Consider the following 14,078-nt stretch of genomic DNA (forward strand, 5'->3'; position numbering starts at 1 on the left):
ATGTGAGTTCTATTCCCACATTGGGTAATTGGATACATTTTTTCGATACTGACACAGCAATGCAGCACAAGAGGATATAGGACTCCTGAGTGTGCCATTCTTCAGATTTGACATTAAACCAATACCCCACCTGTCTGAGTTAATGATAGCTCAGTTGGATGTAAAAGATCCCACAGCACTTATCAAAAAGAGAAAGAGAAGTTCCCCAGTACCCTGGCTAACTTTCCCCTAGTTAGTATGATTACCACCTCAGATTTCCTCTGAAAAGACATCATTAGCCTAGTAGAAGAAACTCTGCCAGCACAGTGTAAATAAATGAAATAAATTGTCTTTAAGCACGCCAAATTGTGCTTTATTTTATATATCTCTTAGAACGTTATTTCTGAATGATATTATTCAGTTTATTTTTTTTTTATATATTTTATTATTAAAATATGTGTGTTCATTATAACTTACTCCTAATAGGGTCATAGGTAAGTACTAGAATATCTACCCTTGGGGTCCAGTTTAAGACTAACCAATTTCCCTTTTTGTGCTTGAAATAACTTATCCCATTTGGTTATAGACTGGCCTTACCTATCTGATTGTGATAATTATATATTACCCCTAATAAAAATAAATGGGATCATACCATAGATAATATAGCAATAACCCACGCCTGGGTGTGGGTAATGCTGGATTTACCCACGGTTGTTGTGGTTTGGTCATGAGGGCGAAGCCCGAGTGGCCAAACAAAGCCAACCGTGGGTAAATCCAGCATTACCACACCCAGAAGTGGTTATTGCTATTATAATGACATTATTTAAGAAAAAAAATAATTACTTTTCTTAAATAATGGCATTGTATAATGCCTCCTTGCTGCCCTTCCGCAGCTGTCTGATATTCTGTGGCAGTTCTGATGTACTGCGCATGCGCATGCCTATGCAGTACATCAGAGCTGTGGGCAAAAGCAACGGAGAAAGCAAGATCTCCGTTGCTTTTTAAAAACTGTTTCACTATGTTAAATGAGTTTAACATAGCGAAACAGCTTTAAACAAAGCAACGGAGAATATCCGTTGCTTTTTTTAAGCTGTCTCGCTATGTTAAAGCTATTTAACATAGCGAGACAGTTTTGAAAAAAGCAACGGAGAAAGCAAGATCTCTGTTGCTTTTTAAAAACTGTTTCGCTATGTTAAATGAGTTTAACATAGCGAGACAATGTGAAGCAACAGAGATCTTGCGTTCTCCGTTGCTGTAAAAAAAGAGTTATAGTAATGGAAAAAGTCCGGGCGACTGGACCTTTTTCCATTACTATAACTCTGATTTACAACGTGCACGCTGACCAATCAGCATGCACATTTTTGAATATTTAATGGGGGGTCGTTGTATAATTTGAAGGAACCTATGCATGGGATAAAGCATGTAGTAGCTGCCTCTGTCCATTAGTAGTACAGGGGGCAGTCATGGGGTAAAGTTTCTGTTTCCCATCCATAACTCTAAGTTGCACTTGAAAACGGACAGTGATGAACTTTGTTTTATATGGATGGGGAGTCCCTTCCCCAGCAGTGGTATTCTCTATGAAATATACCTGTCTCCTCTGTTGATGTTGCAAAAGTGGTTTAGATCCCTAGAGCAAATATTTCTGATGCCATTTGACTGGCTGATGTGCAGTAAATCCATTAGTAATGGGTTGGAGGATGCCTTGTATGCCAGACATGGGTCACGTCTTAGCAGTCTGTAGGATACAAGGAGTAATCTTTTCAATTATGCAATATCTTCAGTAAAATCATTTCACTTATCTGTATGGATGGGTAAAGTATTGCTGACAGGTATAAAATGCAAAAGGCAAAGGAAACAGTTGCACTGCTTAACTAATAAAAATAGTTCTGCAGAAGGTTTTTAAACAACAACAACATCCCCACCACTACCATAAGAAATGCTTGCCTTATAGACGGTTTTAAAGCAATTCCTTTTGAAAGGTCTTTTGTTTAATGTAAGATCTGAGAAGAAGGTTAAGGGGTAAAAGTTAAACTGTTGTTTACATAAGTAATAAAGAAACTCTGTCTTTTCAAATCATTACTAAAAGACTTCCTCTCTGCTTCCTGCTCCTCATCTGAGTCATAGCTCTCTTAACACCCTTCATCACCTTTCTTATACCTCTCTTTAAAGCACTAAATCACCTAACCTGCTTACCCCCTTCTAACACCTCACTTTATTGTACTTCTTAGACTACTATACCTACTTCAAATTAGCACAGCCAGATTACTATTCCATCTCTACTTCTTTTAACACTCAAACTTGCTTATCTCCTCTAATACCTCACTATATTGTATTTCTTAAATTACTCCTACCTATGCTATACATCACTCTTCTATCTGTAAAGTCTCAGTTTAAGGCTTGTAAATTTAATGTTTGTGAATATCAATACAAATTTTAGCATACTGACTATTATGCTATGTATTCACTGCAACTGTATTATAAAATGTTATTGTGAATATTGATTGTGTTATTGTGAATATTGATTGTATTAAATATGATACCTTGGAGCTTTTCTCCCTGGGCCTCCACTGACAAAGGTCACTTCTGCCCAATTGGAGTTTCCCAGTAAACAAATGTCAATAAATAAATAAATAAATAATAATATTTTTATACTATAAAGCAATGAATATTTTTAAATGTACTGGTTATTCTATAGCCAGCATGCATGTAGAGGCTAGAGACAATTCATTTTAGGTTTAAGGTCATTGCTTGCAAATAAGGAAAACAAGGACACAAGGGAGAGAGATGTACAAATAGTCTGATGTGTTATTGTTTAAAGAATGAATGATGAACCCTTGCTAAATGTGTTACTGTAACATACGCTGTATGTATGCTATTTGTTAAGGCTGTGCTAGCTGGGAAACTATATGGTAAGGACAGAGATGGTAATGATTGGACAGAAACAGTAGCAGGAAAACAGTGTAATCAAAAAAGATGTCCCAAAGGTAAAACAAAAAAGAAAGAACATTTGAAACAGTGGTGAAAAAATGCTACAAAAGTAGGCAGTCTCATGAACATGGATTTGTGATACGAAAGCATATGCTGTGTTCTGAACAAAAGAATGGAGAAATTTGCAGTTACTGCAACACAACAAACGTAGGGCACTTGAAAAAACTATAATGTGCAGAAGAAGAGAGTAGGGCTAACAATGGTGACATGCTGACAACAACTTAGGGATACTGAAAATGGAACTCTTCCACTTAAAGAAACAGTATATGTAGACTCTTGTCTTATATAGGCAAGTACTAGGCTAGCTGCTTTTCTGGCCATTTTCAGCCTAGCCAATTTTCCTTTCAAAGGTGGGAACCACACCCTCTATCAGATGTCTGTGAGGTAAACACCTTAACTATTATACCAAACCCCAACTGCAGAGCTGAAGGAAAACAGTGTAATGCAAAAAATGTACCAAAGGTAAAACAAAAAAAGCCTTGCATTGATGTAAACAAGACCTAACTAGAGACGAGTATCAAAACTAAGGATGGACAAAGGAGAAAACTGCCCCAGGAGCAAACTGTTAAAGGGTACAACATTGGACATGCTGATGAGCTGCTGATCAGGCAGTACTGAAGTACAACAATTAATTTCAGCATATTTGGCTGATATCACAGCTGCTGAAACAAATGCATTTAGCACTGTAACTGTTGTACAAGTCTTGTGTACAGTACAGTTTAAGACTTTGGAAGACCATTTTTATTATTTTTATTAATTTATTGATAGATTTTTTTTTTTTTTTTTTTTTGGCTTTCGAATGTTTTTTTTTTGTCCTTACATTTTGATTTGAGGGGGCACCAATCTAGGGACTGCTCAGAATGCCAAATGGCTTAGCTATGGCTCTGCTGCAGAAATTATAATTTTAGTTGACTGCTGTGGAACATTATTTCACTAATCTGTATGAAGGTGTAAGTTACAAAAAAAAAAGAATTTTTCACTCTTGTGGAGGTGGCATAATTCAGAAGGTTTGGAATATTACTAAAAGTTATAGAAATCATAGCAGAGTAGTGTTTCTCAGACTTTTCATTGTGAACTTCCCCTGCCATGTCCAGTGATGGCCCAAATCTCCCTAATTGCATGACACATTAGCAAACCACGTACATTAGTATATCAAGCTCAATAGCATATGCATAAATGGATAGCGAATTTCACATGTAATTATGCATGCTCATAATTTATACATAATTTATAGATAATGTAACTTCAGTAAAGAAAAAATAAATAATGACACATTGCACGCATCCAAGATATAAAATAAATGGCAGTAGATAAATAAATAAATATATAAATAAACATACTCACCATGCTTAAAACACCAAGGGCTAATTAAGAGGAAACTAAAGTTTACAGCTAATTCAGAAGTGTGCATTATAGTACAGCTATCAAGTATTGTGTTTAGAAGCCATGCACAAAGAAAACGTATATCAAGACATAATACAGAACAAAAAAATATATGTCAAATGAGGTTTTTCTTAAAGATATTTATGTCATCTGTCTTTTTGGGCATTCAAAAGCCAACGGATTCCAGTTTATTCCTTTGTAAGATGTTTACAGTTGTGCAGCTGAAAAGAACCTGTGTGCCCATTTCTTGGAGCCAGTTGCTGAATGTGTGAACATCTTTAACCTTAAGATCAGCATTTTGTCTTAATAGCAGGCAATCCTCTGAGAATCTACATTTATAAAAATACCTTGAAGCAAACAGAAGGTGGACTTCTAAAAAAGAGTTTGATGCTGTTGTTTTGCCAATTTCCCTCCCAGTGACAGCCAAAGCTGTGCAAGTAGCAATTCTCCAAATAAAGCCTTCAGTTTTTAGCCTTATAGCCAGATCAGTAAGGCTTTCTTGTGTTGTTAACAGCAAAGTGTCTATAAGTCTAGCCTTAAAAAATAAAGGTCTCCTCTCCCACTGATTATTTTCATTTTACGGTATTCAAGTAATCTCTAAACTGTTTCTGCAGTCCATTGAAGTGTGAAGAAATAACAATCAGGACAGTGTCAGGATTAGGTTCACTGCTTTGCAGAAAATCGTTTAGAGTAGTAAATAAGCAATCTAACCCCTGCATCAGCAGTGAACTCTGCATCTGGGTTTTGTGGTAAAATACCATTGTGGCATTGTAAGCCGACAGTGTCACTCATGGCAAAACATGACACTGAAACTATAATCATAACTGCTACAGGCTATTGTATTTGTGGCATATGTATCCACATTTATCACTGAGAAGTAATGAATCATAAATTAAGTGGATATTCTTCAAACTCTGTCTGTCAAGTAAGTATAGATGATAGTACAAATTTTACTCTCTCAATAGTTATAGCAGATTCCATCATCCTGGCCATTTCCTTTAGAACAACTTCTCAAAAACTAAGAAAACCTCATCCATGGTCCTTGATATTATACCAGGTTGCCTGATGGTAGCCTATCTGAAACCTTACTTAACCTTTTTAATCTAACCATCTCCAATGGTTACAGTCCTGAAACCTGGAAAACAGACATTGTAATAACTTTAAACAAGGGTGGCCCAACCGCAGACACTGCTAACTATAGATTCAGTCATCTCACTAGCCTAATATCTTAACCTGTAGAACATATTATTTAAGACCTTGTTAAAATAGACATTGAAAATCTTGTAACCCTAGACCCTTATCAATTTGTCTTTGTCAAAGGAATGTCTCACCTCTTTAACTTCACTAACTTCTTTGAAAAAGTAACCAAAGCAATGGACAGCAGTTATGTAATGTATACAGCATATCTGGACCTGGCCAATGACTTTGCACTTTCTCATGCAGGCATTATTAACAGATCCATAAATCTGAATATAAATCCTTACATTGTATGGTGGATATCTAACTGGTTGAATGACAGAACCCATGAAGTTAGAGTCACAAGTTCCTTTTGTGAAAGCAAAGAATTTACTAATGGTATATGGCAGGGCACTGTGTTGGGCCCCTCTCCTATTTTCAATCTATTTCTAAGAGCTTCAGGCCAACACTCCCAGGCAATGATTAACTGAGTTTGCACACAACTGTAAATAGGGTGTTATTTGAGCTTCCACTGTCTTACAATTGTGCCAATGTGGGTTAGACTATGTTAACAATCAGTATAAGGACAATCATCTCAAATTTAATGTGAAAAAATAAGTACAGCTCATTTTGGTAAACAAAACATTTTTCATTTACCAAATAGGTGACACTCCCCTCCAATTATATATTGTTGTAAGGAATATAGGCACGCTTACTGATAATTCTGTATTGTTTAACCATCATATCTCCATAGTTGTTGAGAACACCTGTCTGACATCAGATTTCCAAAGACATCTCCACTAAAACCAAAGAAGTCTTAGTTCCCCTTTACTCAAATCCCATCAGGCCCATTGTTGAATATAATGCACCTTTGGTCTTGATAGACTGGTGTAATTTCTCTGTATTCATTCTCTTATAATTTCCTCTGTGGAGGTCTGTACCTAGCTTTTTACGCTATGAAAAATCTTTTTCTCTTTGACCTGCGATTCCTTCATGAAACAAACGGTATTTCAAATACCTGGTTACAGGAACCAAGTTTTCATCATCAGATAAATAAGACATGTTGACCTAATAGATTCATATCCCAGTGTATCTCTCACCTCTGAAAATAACTTCCACTACATATCAATCAGATTAGCACCCTTACCCCCTTCATATTAAACCTAGAGAATTGAATAGACAGCCTCAAATTCTTCCCTGCTTATCTTGTCTTGCCCTCCATGAGGCTAAAGGGAACTTCTGAATAGGGCCTATTGGCTAGGCTTATAATGGTCAGTTGATTCATTGCCCGGTAATTACTTAAAAACCTATACATATCAATACATCCAGTTTTATGAGTCACATTCAGCTCTGTGCAAGTAACCTAGATATGCATTAATGATATAAACACACATTTTTACTGCAATATATAAAACCTAGATAATGATCTCATTTTATTATGATTCCTCCCTTCTATTGTAGTTTCATCTTGTACCAAGTTAGTTGTATAGATTCTGGTGGAACTGTTTGTCATTTAACAATACTTAGTATGTATCTAAGCTTTTTGTAGGGACTGTAGCCCTGATTTTCTGAATACTGATGTCATGGGCAAGACAGAGAATGGTACATATTTCAGTCTCTTCTGGATTGCACACCAGCAATATTCATGTTTTCAAGGTCAGTTATATGCCTTCTGTCCATCAAGGTCAGCTTGATGTAAAAATAACATATATACCTATGGATGGGGTACTCACAATATTTCTTAATCATGTGGCTCCTTTTCAACTGATTATTTCAGTACACCAGGTCTATGCAAGTCACACTATATCTCTAACTCAGACACCAAAAATAAGATTAGAAAAATGTAAACAACTGGAGCTGCTGAATATGGATTATAAGACATTTTTTCTGCTTACTAGCTAAGAAATTAATGGGTTACCTAATAAGTATTAAGAATATAGCATTGAAGTACAGCATTCAAAATACTTTGGTAAATTTAAGACTTGCATTATTGTTGGCAAATAAAAAAGTACTAAGAGGTATCAAGCTGCCATGGACTAGGAAAAAAAAAACCTCTCAAAGTGCAGAATCAAGAAAATATGCAGGGGAAATGAAATGGATGAGCAATACGTTGTACTGAGTGGGTAGAGTAATTATATCATAAGTTTGGTCTTGAATTTTAATTGAGGAGTTAGTGAAGCTTATATTACAGGGAAGGAGGTTTCAGAGTTATCTTAAAAATTCATTGTTTTACTTAGGTTTGTAATATTTTCTGGGGAAGATAAACATAAAGTAAAATTATTTCTCGGGACATGTCACATTTTATATATATATATATATATATATAAATATATATATATATATATATATATATATATATATATATATATATATAAAATATATATATATATATATATATATATATATATATATATATATATATATATATATATATATATATATATATATATATATATATATATATATATATATATATATATATATATATATATATATATATATATATAAATATATATATATATATATATATATATACACACACACACACACACACACACACACACACACACACACACACACACACATATATATATATATATATATATATATATATATATATACATCCCTATCAGATTATCAGAGTTTCAAAACTTTGAAAGTCATATGGCTAGGACCATTTCATCAAAGTTTTGAAACTTTGAATGTTTTGAATTGAAAATCGTGGTGCAGTTCGGAACAGGAAATTTACCCTTTTCCACAATGTAGTGTGATCTCAGAGTTGGTATATTTAATTAGTAGGTGTGGAGGGTGCAAGGGGCAAGTCTCCCTGCAAAAACATTAAAAACAGATTTTTAATGTTCAAAGTTCTGAAACTTTGATCATATGGTGTCAGCCATATGAATTTTGAAGTTTTGAAACCTTGATAATCTGACATAGGTCTATACATGCATATATACAGATATATACAGATATATTTATATATGGCTGTGCAAAGTGTGATCTAAGACTCATTTTGTCTAAACTCAAAATATCTAAAACTTTCATCTGAAATGTATTTAATCTAAAAGATATTTAATCTAATGACATGTAGTAGGCTATAGAAAATTAAAATGTTAGTGTGGTTTAGGGTAAGGATTAGAAGGAAAATTGATTTAGTACACTATTTCTGCCTTGCTAATGCCCACCAACAAGTTGGTGTTTGTGTGCCAGTAGTGATTCACTTTGTGAGGTGTTTTCTCTTTTCTTAGTGATTGTGTGACTGTGGAGTTAGTATATTTGAATAAAGGGGGTTGGTACAAAACCACCCACATGTGGTATGCAGGGCTGCTTACACCAAAACAAACAAAAAAAAAAAAAAAAAACAACAATGTAGAAGAGTATTTACTGTATATGAAAGTTTATATGAAATGTTATATATATATATGACTAAATTGTGTTATAGATTAAAACTTTTAGATGTTTTGTGACTGGATGAAAAATGTTTAGATGTCACTTAATTTTATATATCTTATTAGAATTGTATGAATGCATGAGTAGAATAGAGGATACTGATGTTCTAATTTTTGTCACATTAGATATTCAATCCCTATTCACTGTGTTACCCAATGATATAGGCATTATATATATCAGAGAATATTTATTGGAACACAGTATGTATCCACCTGTCTTAATAGATCTGTTATCCCAGTTTATGAGTTTAGTATTGGATAACAATGTCTTCATGTTCAATGAGCTAGTATACCAACAACAAGCTGGAGTTGCCATGGGTACTCCATGCGCGAACAGCTATGCGAACATGTTTTTAGCTTACTGGGAGAATAAAGTCCTATTCGAAACAGAAGAATACAGACAATCCGTAGTATTTTACAGACGTTTTGTAGATGACGTCTTTATTTTATGGAAAGGGGACACCAGTGCTTTGATGAGATTTTTTTACCATGATGAATGGTCTTACTAGTTACTTGGTGTTTACGATGAATCACTCCACTGATAGAATAGACTTCCTTGATTTATTTGTAGAGAAGCTAGATAGTGGTTTAGTGAACACAGGTGTATACCGGAAATCTTGCCATCACAATACGATTTTGTCAAGACACAGCATGCATCCACAACATATATTTAAGAACATTATCAGGGGACAAGGGATGCGCGTGTCCAGACTCAATGCTACTGATACAGGTTTTGAGTCGGGAATTATAGATTTGAAAGCTAGATTAATGGAGAGAGGGTATAGTGCTGAAGAGATTGAACATCAATTAGAGGACCTAAGTGCACTTAGGCAGGGCAGAGCGGCCCCATATTATGGACCAAGATCAGAGAGAGAGGATGAAGTAAAGATAAAGAGGAATGAAGTTAAGTTCACTATACCATACACTAATGATTCTCTAACCATCAGAGATATAGTTAGTAAACATTGGTCTATTCTATGTACAGACGAAGGTATCAAAGAAATAGTGGGAGAAGAGCCAGGTTTCTTATACAGGAATAAATTGAATTTGAGAAGACTATTATGTTACTCGAGAAAGGATGAGCGACAATCAGGACCTAGTCATACTGCACCATGTGGACACTGCAACCAGTGTGTTCATATAGACAATGGAACTTTGTTCATACATCCAGATTCAAACATAGAGTTTAGAACTGAAGTTGCAGCCACATGTATGACCAAGAACATTGTCTATCTGGCAGTATGCCAGATATGCAATGCGTTCTACGTTGGTAAAACCAACCGTAATTTTAAAGATAGAATACGTGAACACGTATACCATATGAAGAAAGGTCACACACATAATGCACTTGCCAAACACGTGGTCGAGTTAGGCTACGAGCATCACTTTTTATTTAGGGCCTTAGAAGTGATAAAACCAAATATCAGAGGTGGGGACATAAGGAACCACACTGAAGACAGAGAAAGCAAGTGGATTATGAGGTTAAGAGCTGATAGAGGCTCGGGTTTAAATGAGAGAGCCTCTATTAAACCAGCTTTGCATAAAAGAAGAAATAATAAATGCAGGTAATATGTATTCACTGAATCATTTTAGTATTTTACTATTTTCTACTCTTTCAATACAAATATTGTATAACACCTAGTTATAACAAGAGTAGTTCTAGGCATATGTTATACACATTAGTTAAGTTACAGGAATATATTTATGTATTTTTTGTATAAAATGTACATATACATACGTTTCTATTTCCTTTACAGATGTTTTTATCTATATGTCTCATATTTTATATTTGTTTATATAGTTTTTGTATACTTTCCATGTGTTACTTGACATTTTAAATAGTTTGTACGTATTTTCTATTTATACACATGTATGCAAATGGATTATTTACACAGTGCATATACAGCTACATGCAGAGTGTGCTGTCATGAAGTAGATTATATTAAGTGTTTTTAACTATTTGAGTTTTATATGTATAGTTAATTAATTAATCATTTAATTAATTAATAAGATATGTAATGGTATATATAGGTGCATTATGGGCAGTAATGGTTAGATCTGATGAAGCTCATACCTGAGTGAAAGCGCTTATCGACTGCTTACATAGTGTATTGTATGGTTGTATTACAATACTGTGGATTACTGAGGAATAAAACGTTCTATTAATTCAGGATTTATTTGTTTTTGATCTGCTATTCCCGATCACTCCAACTGTGTTTGGATTTGGATTTTTATACTTTACGAGTGGTCGAGGATATACTTCTGTGACAGGCAGCATTTGGTATTTCATTTAATTTTATATATGGTTCTCCTGTGTTTTACCAGATGTACATTTGTCTGACAAATGCAGGAGTGTGATTTAATGTAGATAGTACTGGTGGCCAATTGGTAGATATGTTTCCGTTATGGATGGCCAAATGGTGGATATGGCAATGGTGTGGAATGTTGATACAGGTAAGTGGGTTGGGGGTGACTGTGTGTGTGTGTGTGTGTGTGTGTGTGTGTGTGTGTGTGTGTGTGTGTGTGTGTGTGTGTGTGTGTGTGTGTGTGTGTGTGTGTGATTTAGGGTTAGGGTCAGGGATGAATGAAGGATCGATGTGTGTTTGAGTCTCTCTTGTGCAATGGCAGTGTTACGAGACATAGCACCACCTTAATAATGGGTGCTAAGCCTAACCGTAATGCTGCTCCTTCCCTCAACTTTCATCCTACACCTTAACATCACTAAAACCTTCCCATAATACTGCCATTATTAAGACAAATTTGAGGCTAGTATTATTGAGGGGCTTAAGTTTTAATATTGGAAGAGTAAATAGCTTTCCTTTCTCAATATTATTGTTTTTGGTTTTCTTTATGTTCATTATTGTGTATAATCAAACTTATTTTATTGGTATTTTACATTCGACATTAGGGTGGTTTGATCTGTTAAGGTTTAACCATAATAAATTTTAGTCATTTGCAATTAAAATATAATTTATTAAAAAAATAACACACATGTGTGGGAGACAGTACTCAGGAACTCATGTCTCCCCAAACAAAAGAATTCATAACCGTTTTATAGGAAAACTTTAACAAAGTAATAAACTTTATCAGTCATACAACTGCTAGCATCCAATTGAAAAAATGCCAACTAATGCAGTTCATAATACAGTTTATTCTTCAGACTATTATTAAATATCTAATAGAAATACATCAGGTTTAGTAAAAATAGATTTGCAACTTCTTATCTACATTTCTAGCTTAGTATGAAATAAGTTTCTTTTTACCATATGATTTATAAAGAATGCTGCCTCAGGCTCAGGACTGAATCTTAACATTCTGTATTTTCCATGTTTCCGCTTATGCTACTGCAAACATATACACTAACTTTCTAGGACACACATATACTAACCTTCCAAAACACATGTAATTTAATTTTAACCCTTTACATCCCTCATTTGATGCTGAGAAAGCATCACACTCATATCATGAAACATCTTTTACTCTTTCAATATATTGTCATACATTTTCCCCAAACCATCACAAACTAACTCTTTATTGTCACTTACTATTTGACTTTCATTAACACAATCTGTAAATGGCATATTTTCAAAATTGCTAACAAGCAAATTCTGTAGCAATGGATTTGATCAAGATGCAATGAGTTTTATTATTAAAGCTTTGCATAAAAATAAAAGCAAAAAGACAATCTTAATAATAATAGCAATAAGCATAATACATTTCAACAAACTGCCTCCCCATCCTGAAAATAAATTGCTTAGCCAATCCCATTGTGAACTTTTCGCTTCTTTGGTATCTAACAGTTCAGCCACTTTTTGGATGATTTCCAAATGACTATGTATTGTGTGCTCATTATCAGGAATAAATGTACAACATTCCTCATGCATGACTGCACACGTACTTCCCTTTGATGCAAGAAAGACATCAAGTGCCATTCAATTTTGGAGTACTACTGCACGCATGGCACTCAGCTCTAAAGTAATCAAATTAACAGTTTCAAAAGTTGCGTTGATTAGCACTTCTAATAATTTAGAGACCTTTCTCAGCTTCCAAATTGATTTTACAGTCCCATAAGCAGGTAATATATACCAGCTCCAGAAATAACATCATCACCAAGGTCCATATGAGAAAGTCCTTTAAAAGCTGCTTGTTCTATATAATGATGATAAATCCACAAAGCTTCAATCTTTCCAATCAGATTTTTTACATTCTTAGTATCTCATATATTATGAATTTTACCACTGGGCAGGGTGTCTACATGTTGAATGGCTGGAAGAAGTCTCCTAATATAATAACACCCCGACCAGTCTGCTGGCAGCCAGGGATATACTAGACTGCAACAAATAAAAGTCTTTCAGCATAACCATACCTTTTACTGCACTTCCATTATACATTATTTTATATTTGCTCTGTCCAACCTCCAGGTACCATTTTTCACATAGCAAGTATATCACTTAACAGTCACTGAAAGTCTGTTTGCAGAAATGTTATTAAATGATGTGACATTATGCCACAAATCATTTTTACCAAGTACCACTGATGAAATGCTGTCCTCATATCAACTTCATTTACAGGTACTGGAAACAATGGAATACCTCCATCATAGGCACTAGGTATGTAGGCACATGCCCAACAGTTACTAACATTTATATTCTTAGCATATTTATTCAAAGTGGCATAAAATGTCTTGAAATCGGGATGCCACTCTGCTGATTTCTGTCTAGATTTTTATCAATTGTTTCATTTTTCTGTTAAGAAATTAAACAGTACTTACAATTTCAGCAGGGATCAGGAAATGTAGTAATAGAACAAATTAGCAATTGCAGTCATCAGGTCTATATTATAACAATGAACAATCAAATGATCGAACGCTGTTATATCAAACTCAAAAGTTCAAATTCACAACACATCGAACTACCAGAGCAGTGATTTTTTTCCCAGGGAAAAAAAATTGCTGTTCCCCCCAAAAAAAACACATTCAAACATTACATAAAGTTGGGTCATCACCCACCACACAGCCCGATGGAGGGGGTTGTGCTCCCCCATACTCCCCTACTTAAATATACCAACTCTGAGATCACACTACAGTGCTGAAAATGGCAAAGT

This window comes from Protopterus annectens, chromosome 2.part2 (genome assembly GCF_019279795.1).
Source record: "Protopterus annectens isolate FY-2018-M chromosome 2.part2, PAN1.0, whole genome shotgun sequence".
Lineage (NCBI taxonomy): Eukaryota > Metazoa > Chordata > Ceratodontiformes > Protopteridae > Protopterus > Protopterus annectens.